Source organism: Ambystoma mexicanum, chromosome 6q (genome assembly GCF_040938575.1).
Source record: "Ambystoma mexicanum isolate Mex_15411 chromosome 6q, UKY_AmexF1_1, whole genome shotgun sequence".
Lineage (NCBI taxonomy): Eukaryota > Metazoa > Chordata > Amphibia > Caudata > Ambystomatidae > Ambystoma > Ambystoma mexicanum.
The window spans coordinates 252,598,200-252,612,615 of record NC_090937.1 but is presented as its reverse complement, the minus strand read 5'-3'; positions in this window follow the sequence as shown (position 1 = coordinate 252,612,615).

Genomic DNA, 14,416 nt, shown 5'->3' with positions numbered 1-14,416 from the left:
TGCTATGATGTCTGTCCACCCCACTGGTAAGGGTTGCAAGTGGTGGACAACGTAATTGAGATACTCATCGGCGATGGATGGTTGAGGGTTGGCAGGGCCTGTCGGGTGGCGCGACAGATAGTCCGCTGGGTTGTCTTCTTTTCCAGGCCGGTGTTTGATGATGAACTTATAGTCCTGCAAGCGTAAACCCCATCGGGCTATTCTTGGCGGCATTCTTGACTTGGGGTCTCCGTAGATTGTAAGCAGTGCCTGGTGGTCCGTTATGATGGTGAACTCCTTGCCATACACGAACAGGTGGAAGTACTTGCACGCCCATACCACCGCTAGGCCCTCCTTTTCGGCCTGGGAGTAGGCTTGTTCTGTCGGGGTTAGGCTCCTGCTGGCGTATGCGACTATGTATACTTTTGCGGGTTCATGTGGGTCAATTTGTGTTAATATGGCACCCAGACCGACGGGGCTGGCGTCCACGATTACCTCGGTGCGTCTTTTGGCGTCATAGTAGGCCATGTCCTCCGCCCTCGAAATGGCATCTCGTATCGTCTCAAACGCTTTCTGGCAATCTGTGGACCATGTGTAGGGTTGGTCTTTGCACGTTAGAAGGCGCAGCGGGTTGCTGATGGTTGCGTAGTCCTTTAGGTATCTGGAGCAATAACTGGCCAGTCCTATGAAGGATCGAAGCTCCTTCGTGTTTGTCGGGGGTGCAGCTGAGTTGAGCGCCGCGACTTTCTCCGGGTCTGGTCGCATCCCTTTGTCGGACAAATATGTGGCCGAAGAACCTCAGTGAGCCTTTCCCGAACTCGCATTTGGCCTTGTTGAGTGTTAGTCCGGCCTCTTGCAGTGCAGCACACACTCTGTGGAGAGCTGTGTCGTGCTCTTCTTTGGTCTTTCCCAATACGAGGATGTCGTCCGAGTAGTTCAGGCATTTGGGCACGTGTCTGATGACTCGGTGTATTTCCTCTTGGAAGATTTCGGCTGCGGAGGATATCCCAAAGCTGAGCCTTTTATATTGGAATAAACCCAGGTGTGTGACGAATGTCGTGATGTATCTAGATTCGGGAGCGATCTCAATTTGATGATAACCTTTCGTGAGGTCCAATTTGGAGAAAACCTGTGCCCCGTGGAGGAGGTGTATCATGTCAGTGATCCTGGGCGCCTGATGCCTTTCCCTTTCAATAGCCACGTTGGCTCTCCTCATGTCGACGCACAGGCGTTTCGATCCGTCCGGTGACTTTTTGGGGACGGGCACGATGGGGGACACCCATGGGGTGGGCCCTGAGACTGGTTCAATGACGTTGAGCTTAATTAGCTTGTCTAGCTCTTCTTCGACCTGGTGTTGTATGTTTACCGGAATGCCCCGATAGTGCTGAGCGACAGGCGGTACCCTCGGGTTTATATGCAGCTGTACCTTTTGGTGTTTCAGTTTTCCCAGGATCTTGAACAGGTTGGGGAATGTCTGTTCAATGGCATCCGGTCGGGCGAAATATTAATGGGCCATGAGCTGATATAATATGTGCACCAAACCCATCTCGACGGCGGTCTTAAAACTGAGGATGCACCCGCTGTTGGCTTCCGTCTTCAGGATGTGTAGCGGGATCTTTGCGATTTGTGCACGCACCATGCAGATGTTGTCCCTTTGCAGGGTAGCGGGGTTGTAGCTCCGTAAGGGTATATGTCCACTGACGCCTTTCGGATCTTTGGGGGGTTGGTGAGTGAGTTGTACGCCTGTTCACTTATTATGTTGACTGTCGCCCCCGTATCGATGAGGAATTCCAGAGGTGTGTTGTTGACTTGTAAGACGAGCGTCGGACTGTGTTGGGTGGCTGTGGCGTTGTTGAGTGCCCACACGTACCCTTTTTTCTGTTGATCGTCCTCTGACGACTGAGATTCACTGCCTGATGGGGATCTCATCTCAATGTACCGGACGAACCTTCTTCTTTGTGACCGCCTTTATCCGTCGGATGGCCTCCTGTCATCTCTGGCGTAGGAGCTCCTTCGAGGTTTTTCTTCTCTCCGGGGTCCCGTCTGTTCTTCTTCTCCTCTCCCTGCCGGTGGGCTGTGTCGCAAGCTTCTCCTTCTCTCCTGTTGTCTCGTTCTGCTGGGTCCAGGTCCCGGCGGATTCTTGCAGACTGCTCCGTAGTGGTCCATTCCGCCACAGGCAGCGCACTTTTGTCCTACTGCTGGGCAGTCGCCCACGTGTGGATACTTGAACCCGCATCTGTAGCACGTGGCATCTGTGCCTTTCCCTCCCAGTGAGGGCGCAGCATATAGTCTGTTAATCGCGTCTGCATTCGGTGTCGGGTGTTGAATGGTGACCTTGCCTAGGTTGTCAAGCTGCGACTCAACTGCGGCTTCCATCCTGGCAAGTGCAAGGATTTCCTCGAGGGACCTTTGTTTCTGGAGCAGCTGCTTCCTGAGGGGCTGCGAGATGCAGCCGGCTATGACTTGGGATCGTAGAGCCTCGTCGTTTGAGTACTTATGGAATTCACAGTACTTTAACTTGATGCGTAGGCGCATCACAAAGTTATCGAGTGACTCTCCTTTTTCCTGTCTTGTAGTATGAAAGACATGGCGCTCGTAGTCAATGTTTGTATGGGGCGTGAAGTATTCTGATAGTTTCCCATGCAGTTCTCCATAGGTGACCGTGTCTACGTTCATCAGTTCGTCTGCGATGTCCCTGACAGCGGGGCCTACTGTCATGAATAAGGTGTTTTTAAGCATCGCGTCATCGGTTAAGCCGATTGCCCCCGTGTAGAATTTAAAATCCCTGAGCCATATGACCCATCTGGGTCCTAGGTTGGAGGTGTCCCTGACATCGAATGGGCCCGGTAAGGGTAAGTTCTGTGAGGCGGTACCTGATGTTGGTGCCTGTTGGGGGCCATCAGCCACGGCTCCAGATCCGTCAGATGAGGAAGCTACTGGGCTCGCTCGGGCCGACATGTCCGCTGTGGCTGTAGTGCTACGGTGGATGCCTGGCGCGCCTTGCAGTCCCTTGACGTGCTGTGCTGTAGCCTTCGCACGTGTTGGTGGTGAGCAGCACCTTCGCGGGCTGTCGTGTGCCCTTTTCTGCTGTCCCCTTGGTTCCTGGGTCTTCGTGGGGCCTCCCGCTGCCTGCGGGTTGATGTGAGAGAAGGAGGGGGCCGGTCAGCCGCGTTCGCCTCTTAGAGCGCGAACGTGCCCACATGGAGCATACGAAGGGCCGCTTCCTTCGTCGGCGCTCCGTGCCTGCGGCTGATCCGGCGGGTCCCCGTTCACGTGAGGAGCACCGACGCGCCACGCCGCTCGACCGCGGACCTCCGTGACTCTCCCGGGCCTCCGGGGCGGAGGTGCGCCAACGCTCTGCACCCGCTCGACTGCGGGCCTCCTGTTGACACGAGTGGGTACGATGTACCCCTCGTCGCCAGTTGTTGGGTTTTGCGCGGGCCCCGTAAACCGCGTAGGACAATTATCACGCGGGAGCCGGGCTTCGTGCAACTCTCTTTATTCGGGGCACAACAGGAACTGTCCAACATCCCCCAGCCCCCTCCCTAGCCCAACGTCACTTCCCCTTGTCAGGGGATTAAGACCGCAACGGCGGTCTGCCCACACAACGATGTGGGCGGGCTGCAGAGCCCTCAGGAACAACCTGACAGGAGGCCTCGGGCTGCAGCTGTGTGAGTGCTCCTCCCATCCCTCATGCCTGTGAATGATGAATTCATTCGACGGAAATGTGAAATGTCTCATTATTTCACAGAACGATTTCTTGTGCCTCCGACGCTGCAGCCGGGAATTTCTGGGACTGGTAGCAGGTAAGGAGGACTGTGTGCTTACAGTCTTGTCCTCTGCATACTAGCTAGCTAAGTAAGCTTCCATGATATCTCCCCCTCTTGGCGCTGGCTGTGTGTGCACCGAAGCGTAATGTTATTGTGCTAACGGTTTGGAAATTATGGGTTTTTCTGCATGCCACAGTGCGTTCTTTGAAGTCTGAATTGGTCCTACTGGTTGTGATGGCTGGGGCTTGACCGCATCTCAGCCATTCACTGGCAGGGCACAGGACACGTGCTGGTGCACATTTTATTGTGCACGTCGACAGAATTACACATTGAAGCTCATTGGAGAAATGTGCACATTTTGTACGGGAGTTGGATATGTAACTGGGTGGTAGTTGTGGATTGTTCGTTGGTATTCTAGAGTCATGAGGCATTGATTAAAACCCTCCTTAATACTATTGTTATCGTTATACTTCGATGTTCGTGAGCCAAGCGTATTGTTGCAAAAGGGATCTGCTGTTTGTGTGGATGCCAATTTCACTGGCAATTTCAGCATCTTTTTCAGAGCACCCATTTCCTAAGGTCACGCTAAGTTGTTCCTTTACAGTTACATTGATATTATTACGTAGCCATTTATCTATGGGTCCCCTGAGTCCAACTTGTCTTGTAAGCCCATTCCCCATGTCATTAGAGATGGTGGTACTTGGGGGGAGCAAAATTGATGCTGCATGGTCAATACCCCTGGCCCTAGTAAAGCCCTTAGTCTCATTGGCAAACTCCACTCTCCTAAGTTGCCATGGATGCGTCCCCCCATTCAGTCATTTGGGCTGCTGTACTGCTACAATAGTTGCCATATCTATCGTCGATGTCACAATATCTGAGGGCTGAATTAATTCTCCCTCCCCTGCTCTCACTTGAATCCCAGTGGATTTCTCACCCAGTAACATTCCCAAGTGATTATTCGGTACCGAGCTACTATCCAAAATGACATCGACAACTTTTCCAATAATACACTTCAGTTCGTGAGGTTCTGCTGCAAGGTTTGTGCAGAGTGTGAAGAGTGCCTCAACTTTAGAGAGAATAATATTAAGGAAAGATGGTAAAGACTTTGTTTCCAATAAAGACCCATCATTAGTCACTACTTGCATAAACGATCTTCCCTCGCCTGAGGGCACAGGGTTTGAGACTAGATCTTCTAGGTTGGGGCTGGCTCATAGATCAGTGCCTATGGGGTTGTTATAATTGAGCGAGTTTAGGCCCACTGAGTTGCACTGCAGGTTTAGGCAAAGGTTTAGTAATTATCATCATTGTCAATCGTAAAGGAGTGATGTATGTTATTAGTTTCAAGATTAATAGTAGATTAAACAGATGGCGAAGGTGTTGATTTATTGGTGATAACCGATGGAAGTGGAGTTGCAATTGATAAAAAGCTGATCATTTTTGGCTGCTTTCCAGTAGTGCTGTCAGTGAGATCAGAATAGTCTCTTTTGTCTTTTATTGAATGTGGTTGAGCCTTCGAGGTCTCGGATCGTTTGCCTGGGCTTCGGAGACGCTTACCCGAACTAGTTGCGCCATATCTACGCAGTCTCACAGATTTCATATTCACCATATAAGTTATGGCAAAGAATTATCTATGAACCTGGGGGGGCTAATATGACCAAGTGAGTTGAATAAATCAGAGATGAATTCAATGTATGGGCAGAAAGAAAAAAAAAGAGTTCAGCAAGAGACTGGTCATCAAACACCAAGCAGACTCAGCTAGGGCTATGTGATCACCTTGTCTCCACTCCCCCACGCTCCTGCACACAACAGTGCTAGTGGCACCTCAGTGATCACATACAGTTGCAGGCTCTCTGAGGAGAAAAAGGAAAGAAAGCTCGCCAGCCACCTTGTCCCCACTCGACCCCGTCAAACCTCACAGGATCACCATGAATCCTCCGCTGTATGGGAGGCCACACTTGGGTCGGGTAGGGGAATTGGGGGAGGATAACTGCCCATTTTCCCACGGTGTTTGCACTCACTAATAATCTCTGGCATCGGTGGAAAGCCCCCCTTCCCAGTCCTCAACCGCCTTACTGCAGCCACACTGCAGCAAGGCACTAGGGCAACAGGCCCTCACAGCTTCCAGCTGTTTCCTGGCGTTTGATGCTTCAAGGTTTCAGCCGCTTCAAGGCCGCTCCAAGGACGCGTCAAAATCAGCAAAATCGGCAAGCCGCCCCTCACAAGAGGCAAGTCACCTGCATGGCTCCCTGAGCAAGCCAGAAGCTAGAGGAAAGGACCTACTGATGTCCTGCATCAAACTGCACTGCAAAGAATCAAGGCAGACTTCTGACATGAAAAAACCTGGGCGGGTGCAGCTCTTTATTCCTTTGTAAGAGCAAGCAACACCCTTTCCCAGGGACAGCCACTCCCAAGGAAGATGGCCTTGGAACAGGAACTATAGTGCAGACTCATTCTCAAAATGCTTAGCCTCACACCAGGGTGCTACATATGCAAAGACCTTTGAACTTTAGGGAAGGGGTGTGGTTATTGTTTACAGGGGAGATCAGTAGAATGGGAGATGTACACCATCTTGTTTCTTTCTACCTCTATCTTTCCTTCCTGTCCCCTCCACTTCCTGTTGCACAAAGCACTTTGGGTGTGATGTAAGAATGACAGGTCCACAAGCTTGAAGAACAAGGATTGGACCCCTAAATCAGGCTAGCTATAGTCCAATCACCTGTGGGCTTTTGCCTTTAAAACAAGGGGTCTTCCACCACTTCTAGAAATCATCTTTTGGACTTCAACATTTTAAGATTTCATTGGACCTCTGTTGGGCGATTTGATCTCACCAGGGTCATCCACCAGTGAGGTGAAGATTGAGTGTCCAAGGCAGAGGCAAGCTCTGTCCCCTAACTATCCCCAGGGACCATTGGGGGTGACCTGCTGCTGGGACAAGACCTGCCTCTCTGCCAGCCACAACAGTACCCAGGACATCACCGCATTGTAGAGCTCCTGCAGTTGCAGACCAGCTTCCCTAGTGCGTGGGGGAAGGATAGCAAGGATCAAAACGTATCCTTGAGTCCCTGGATTGGGGCTCACAGCAACCAGAGGACCCAGACAGCCAGGAAATCTGCATTCCTACTATCGAACTAAATCAAACCCATCCTGCAGCTTCGAACCCACAGGACCTTCTGGGGCTACTTTTGGCACTCTACCTCCTCGAATTTCCGTCCCACGTGTTCAAACCTGTTCACCGCCACACCGCGTTATCTGAGCATGTTGTTACCTCGGCTCGAGCTACCAGCTCATCATTGCATCTGCCGGCTCAGAAATGCCACTCAAACTGCCAGCATCTTCGATGTTGATTGCCATCACCATTTGAGCCAACCCTAGTGGTCCAACGAGCCCTGACCATCGAATGCCACATAGAGCCGCTGGAGCGGAACTGTGTATCCTGTCTCCAGCATTTTGGGGTTGAAACAGCCATCGAGCTGACCCTGGTGGCCCTTACAATCTGCAGCACCTCAAGCGCTCGATGGAACCAATCCAGTGGAACTCTGCATCCAGTCTCCAGCATCTTTGCAGTCAGACCAATTTACAATCCGACTCTGGTGGCCCTTATGATTCACCCTTCTCAAGCCTCACGTTCAAAACACAGCAAGCCCCTGTTTAAACCTGGCTCAACACTGCTCCCCATCTAGAACAAAGTGCCTGCTGCTCCCTAACTGCTAAACTGCATCTTTGAACCAGTTTGCTGTTGCACCATGCCAGCTGAGTGCGTTGTTGCCCCGGCTCGAACCTGAAGCACATATGTGATGGTGACTTTGAACCACAATCTTTGAACATCGCACTCGAGCCATTCGACTTGAACGGCCCTTCCAGTCATCAGCTACTTCACTAACAAACTGAAATGGGTGACCCTCATGATTCGAACCTCAACGAACTTCAGCTCGACCCCGACTCAATGCCATATGAAACAATGCCACTGACACAGACTAACCCTATTCGAGCTGCTGGAATAGTTCAAACAGGCCTGGTTTGATGCTGTCAAACTGCCAAGAACCCTAAGAAGGTTGTATTGACTCTTTACTAACCCCTTAGTCCAGTGTTGGGCCCTAGGCACAGGTTAAGTCACTAAAACCCTTCCCACCTTCAAGGAACATACCCTTTGACAATAACATTGTGGTTATTCCTTGCCTTACACCCGTGAGTTATAACTCAGAGTGCTGCATTGTGCTATCTTTGCTTAATTCTCTGATCCTTCTTCAGGGTTGTGTTTTGTGTAGTGTTTTTCTATTTAGTTATTTTGCAGATGGTGTCTTTCATTAAAGTATATCTATGTTTACAGAACCTTGATTGGACATTCCCTTTATTTTGGACTGCTATGCTTTGCTGTTTGGATCACTACTGAATCACATTCACACCCCTCTTAAGAGTATAGCCTTCCCTGAGCCCAAGTTACCACAAAAGGCTAGGGAGGTATGTGTCTTAAGTGTGCCTGTTTTGCATTTATGATTGTGTTGGTTCTTGGTTTGTAGCAGTGTGAGGGCTGAGTGGGCATTTTAGCCTCTACTCATCCTTGTACTTCTGCAGTGCAGAATCCAATTCATCATACTCTGGTCAAATGTAGTCTCACCTTACGGTGAACGTTAGTTGTGAACTTTCAGAGTTGTTCACCTGCATGTGTTTTCATTGCTTTACCCCTTTCGCTACCCCTTTCAATGTCAAAAACGTTGGCACGTCAGACTCTAAAGTCAGCTCGTCAGCCCGTTTCCTTAAAATGCAATGTATTTCTGCATTCACCGGTTCCTCCATTAATCTGCTGACATTTAGAGTGCAGCGAGCAAGGCCCTTGGGTTCATGTTCTAAAAAACAGTCATTGCATGCAGGGGCCAGAATGAGCACTTAACTGCTATGGGGTACCCTGCATCCACTTTTACAGTTCCACGAGGCAGAGTGGAAAAGTTAAGAGTAAAAGCAATGTGAACTTGCTGTTACTCTTTCCATTTTCCACTCTATCTTGTGAAAAAGAAAGGGCTGCCTGCAAATACACTTTGCAGGCAGCATTTACTAATGGATCATATGGAATCTGACAGGTCTTGACCCAGTGAAAAACCGAGGCAGTTTCCTTAGGAATCCATTTGTTGTAAGTCTGCATGAAAATCTCATGCACGCATACAGTGAGGTGCACTGACAAGATGGTGGAGAACTGCACAGCAAAGCTCTAATCTCCACTATGTGCCCCTCTGCCATCTCATCAGTTCTCCAAATTAAAGCAGTGCAGTAAAGGGGCGCGTAAACCATTATGCCTCACTTTTACACTTCATTTAAATTGACAGTGATTGTCACTTTGACGGGTGCACTTGCATGCACCTGGCTCTGAGAATAGGGTGTGAGCAGGTAATTTGGTGCACGCCAATTTAGGAAACCATGTTTATCCACACACGTGCTTTGCCCTCACTGACTTGAGCCCGACTTTACCAGCAATGTACATACCTCTACATTTCCATATTAGAGGCACTCAACCTCTCCCGACATACCACTGGTCCAACCCACGCTGGTGGTCACACCCTTGATGCAATCTTCAGCTCCTATGACCTCATCTCTGTATCTAGTCCCATACTGCTCATTTGGACAGACCACTCTGCCATCCCTTTCTCTGTCCATGCACCATCCCCTCCACCCATGACTCTACATTTCCTCTCTCATGATCACAAATGCTGGAACAAAGTCAAGGTACTCCCTGACCTAGATGAGGCCCTGCTTCACAGTCTCCCAGCAATGCCGACCTCAGATAGACCCTTAACCATCGAATCCTTTGACTTCTGGCTTAATGAATCACTACTTCCTCTCACCCCTAACGCCCCGCACCATCTCACAATGGACCGTCCCACAAATGATTCACTTACCACCAGAAGACTTTCAAAGGCCAAATTAACTCTCTTGAGTGCAAATGGCAAACATCTAAAACCACTCTCAGCCAATCTATGTTCGCACGCCACCAGCGTAATTACATATCCGAGATCAGAAAGGCGAAAAAGGCCTATTACAACAAATGGATACTGAACTGTTGCAATAGCAGCAAAGAGCTCCACAGGATAATATCTGCATTTGAGAAACCTACTTGCACCACCACCCGGACCTCACCCACGCAAACGCTCTGCGATTCACTCTCGCTGTATTGCTACAACACATCACTAGACAGGATGGCTACACTTAATACCAAACTCTCCACCCTAACCGCCTGCCCCACAGCAGCCCCTCCGGATCCCATTGCTTCAACTACCGCAATCCCATCTTTCGACTCCTTCCACCCCATCTCGAGAGAGGAATTTCATGATCTATTATCTGGAAGCAGACCCTCTGGATCCCCCCTTGACCGCTGCCCTGACTCTCTTCTGAAAGAAATATTCTGTTCGACTTGTGCAGGAGAACTAGCAAGGTCCTTACTAAAGGACTGCCTCACCGCTGGGATCTTTCCCGAAGCGTTTAAAATAGTGCATGTCAAACCGCTTCTAAAAAAGGCATCTCTCGACCCCCTTGACCCTAAGAATTATAGGACAATCTCCAATACCCAATTCATGACAAAACTCATCAACTGCGCTACATGCTCTCAACTCAACTGCTTCATAGAATCCAACAAACTAATTGACCCCGCTCAAACAGGCTTCAGGCCGCTCCATGGAACAGAAACCACCCTGATCTCGATCTGGGATGATCTCAAAGTTGCGGCGGAGTCTAAGGGTTGTGCAGCACTGGTTCGCCTTGATCTGTCAGCAGCCTTTGATACTGTGAACCATCCTATCCTCCTGGACCGACTCCACTCCCTAGGAATCCGAGGCTCAGCAATCAAATGGATAGCCTCCCACCTCAACAACAGGTAACAAATCACTTTCATCTCCCCTTTTGTCTCAAGCGCTCGCTCTGTGAACACTGGATTACCCCAATGCGTCTGCCTCTCTGCTCTCCTTTTCAACCTCTATCTGACCACTCTAGCAGGGACCATCCGCACACACAACCTCACCTGCTACAACTACTCTGACGATACCCAATTTATCCTGAGAATCCACAAAACAAGCCCTAAGCCACGTCCTGACCTTGACGCCTGCCTCAGAGATATTGACCAGTGGATGACAAGAAACCTCCTCCTTCTGAACCCAAATAAAACTGAAATCATGGTGTGCGGCAACACTGCCCTTCTCCCACAACCTCTCCCATGACCCCCTTCCCTTGGCATCCCCCCTCCAACCTCCAATATAGTCAAAAACCTTGGCTGCACTATGGACTTAGGCTTAACTCTCTCCCAGCAGATAAACAATGTATCAAAATCCTGTCACTAGAACCTCAAACTCCTGAGACGCATCTTCCCCTATCTCACCTACCCCAATACACTCGCCGCTATTATGTCCATTGTGATGCCAAGACTGGTCTATGCCAACTCCTTATACCTGGGTGCACCCCCATACCAACCTAACAAACTCCAAAGAGCCCAAAACGCTGCTGCTATACCCCTTCTTGCTCTGGGACACAGGGACCACATCTCCCCCGCTTTCCGCACCCTTCACTGGTTCCCCATTGGACAAAGGACGACCTTCAAAATCCTGTACATTACCCACCGAGCAGTGCACATGACCGGCCCATCTTACCTACAAAAGAAGATTAAACCCTACCTCCCATCTTGCACCTTGAAGTCCAGCACTGCCCTCCTACTTGCGATTCCAGCCTCCAATTCAGCCAGGATTGGAGGGTCTGCCTTCTCAGCTTTGGCTCTGACTCTGCAGAATTCACTCACATTCGACACACCCAAGACTACATGGCCTTCTGCAAAGCTCTAAAAATCTGTCTCTTTCTGTAAACCATGATTAGGTCCATGTTGGGCCAGTGAAACCCACCAACATTATGATTCATGACTTCAATGACATTACTCTGGAAATTCTACAGCCGACCGACTAATGTCACAGCTGACTGACAAATGTCCAGCCTTTCCTATAGCATCACTGCCTCAGTGTGACCACGTTGGTGTGAGATATGTCCTGTCCTACAACCAAATATCTGCCCTAGACCAACCCTGCAACCCACCATAAACCACAACCAGAGACCCGAGAATGAGCTCCAAAGACTAATAGTGCTGAGCCTATGAATAATGACCATCTGACCGAGCGAAACATAAATTACCACGGTCCTACCTCTGAATCTTCCTCAGAGTTACGTTACCCAAAACCCGAGGGCGACCACTCTCAGCTCATCCAGATCCAGAATGTAATCCAGAACAATGGGCTCCTAATAGTAAATCATCGACTCCAGACACTCACCTCTCCTACTGCTATGCTCACTCTCTACTTTACAACAACACACAACAGAGCGCGGCTATACCCCTCAATCAATTTCAGCCTAGCTGCACACATATGAACAATACTCCATGAGCACCTCAACATCCTGCCTGAACGCAGCTATACCCCACAAATAAATCAGCCTAGCTGCACACATTAACGTCCTACACAGACCAAACAACTGACTGCACGCATTCGACTGATCTCTCACTATCACCCCATGTTAGGATGCAGCTACCATCAGGCAATCACACTTGCTGCACACATACTGATTGCCCCCAAACATCCTATATACTACTCTACTCTCTCGACTGACCTGGACTGTGGTCCCCAAGGACGTTCAACCCACGAGCGCTTTGAGATCATACCAATGATATATAGGGCACTATATAAATGCACAATAACAATATTTCACTGACCATTTACCTCTCCTGCTCATGATTTCTTTATACAGCGCTTACGCCTTAGCGCGGTGCATAGAGCATATTTACATAGATTAATCATCCCAACCGAAGTTGGTACTTGAAACCTGGGAAGGATGACAGGCGGGGTTGACGTTGCCAGGATTCGAACCAGCGACTTGCAGACCACACATAGATCACAACAGTGAGTGCTCAACCCGATGAGCTATTTTACCAGCTGATCATCTTGTCTTCCTCAAAGTCTGCTGTCTTGATGAAAGATTAGACCAGGATAATGCCTTCAGGCCCGTCCCGCTAGGAAATAAGACATACATAAAAATTAGAGTCAGGGAACTCCTCGCTCCCACTAGAAGAGAGCTTATATCCTATTCCACCATTTCACATTTCCATTACTGACGAAAGAAGAAGAAACGGTACTCTGCCCCAATTCAAGATTCTAATCTTTGATATTCTGGATACATTGGGTGACCCCTTTTTCGACCCTTCCTTCTACTAGGGCCTTCAGTCATCCAGATGTCCCCTTTTGGATAAAGTGGCTCAATTTCTTCGGCATTGGCTGCCCAATTCATCCGAGAAAGACATTACACACAAGTTATGGGCAGAATGTCCTAAACCAGTTTTTCCAGATAACGTGACACAAACTCCCTCGCTCGATCAGCCAACTAGTGCATTGATAAGGGCATCATCTCCAGTCGGAATGGTCAATTTCATAGTCACCTTTTTCAAAGTTGGCAATGCTTAAAGACATATACAGTTTCAGGTGGGCCATTCCAGCAGGTTATACCCTCCTTCACAGTGAGCTGAAAGGTAAACGCTTCCTAGTGAGAAAACCTTCACATTGTGTTGAACGACAATAGCCCCTAAACCTAAACATTCACAGTATGGGCTTCTGTAAAATTATGTTCTAAGACTACTCCAATCATGGCCCTGTAATGCGAACTTTAATTTCGACATCTGTTTGCTAATATGTTTAATTTCCATTAGAAGAGTTTCTGACATGGAGACGTTAAAGTCTGATAATAGAATGTTTTCCAACCAGGTGTTACACCCTCGACCAATTGTACGTCTTCCACCCTTTCTGACTCCTCCATCCCTGAAGAATAACAGCTATCTGTGGTACAATCAGACTCATTACGAGTTTGGTGGTATCTCGGCAGTAATACCACTGAGATCCCACCAAACGGTATTACTGTTACCAACACTTGGTCCGGGCAGTGTTACCACCAGATTACAAGTGGTGGTAGGCAGTGTTACTACCCATTAATTGGAGTCCATAGGACTCCATAGGGATTTCTGCAGTATTACAACTGGCGGGATTACCACTGGTGGCAATACCACCGATGTTGCGGTTTTTGGGCAGTAAGGCAGAGGAATTACCTCCAGCATTCTGCTGGAGGTGTTTCATCTGCTTTATCTCCAAACCTGTAGTTCGGTGGTGTGGTATTACCACACCACCAAACTCCTAATGAGGCCCAATGTCTTTCATGTTATGAACATAAAACATTCTTCAGACCTCCCGCAGGGGTCTCCACCACTCAATCCCTAAAGGAAACTCCATGTCTGGGTTCTTTATGTGCCACTGCACTTTGGGTGCTTTGGGTAATGGTAGAAGCAAGAAGTGTCAGTTCCTCCTTTGGGGCTCTGTCCTTTTGTGGCGCCACAACATCAAAATCCTAACTCCTGGGCAAAAGGCTTGAAGACATCAAGAAAGAAGCAGATTGGGCTCAAGAATATACCTTCAAGAAATGTTCATTAATGTATTACGCATACTGCATGTAACGTGTTATTTTGTATTCATTTATTTTATTGTTTTTTTTTATAACACGCTTAATACCTGAATCTGGTTTCTAAGCGCGGACCAGGGATTCAAACCTCTGTTGCTCTGGGTGGTCTTGCTTAGTAAAAGACTTTTTGTCTTGCAAAATAATGTCTAATC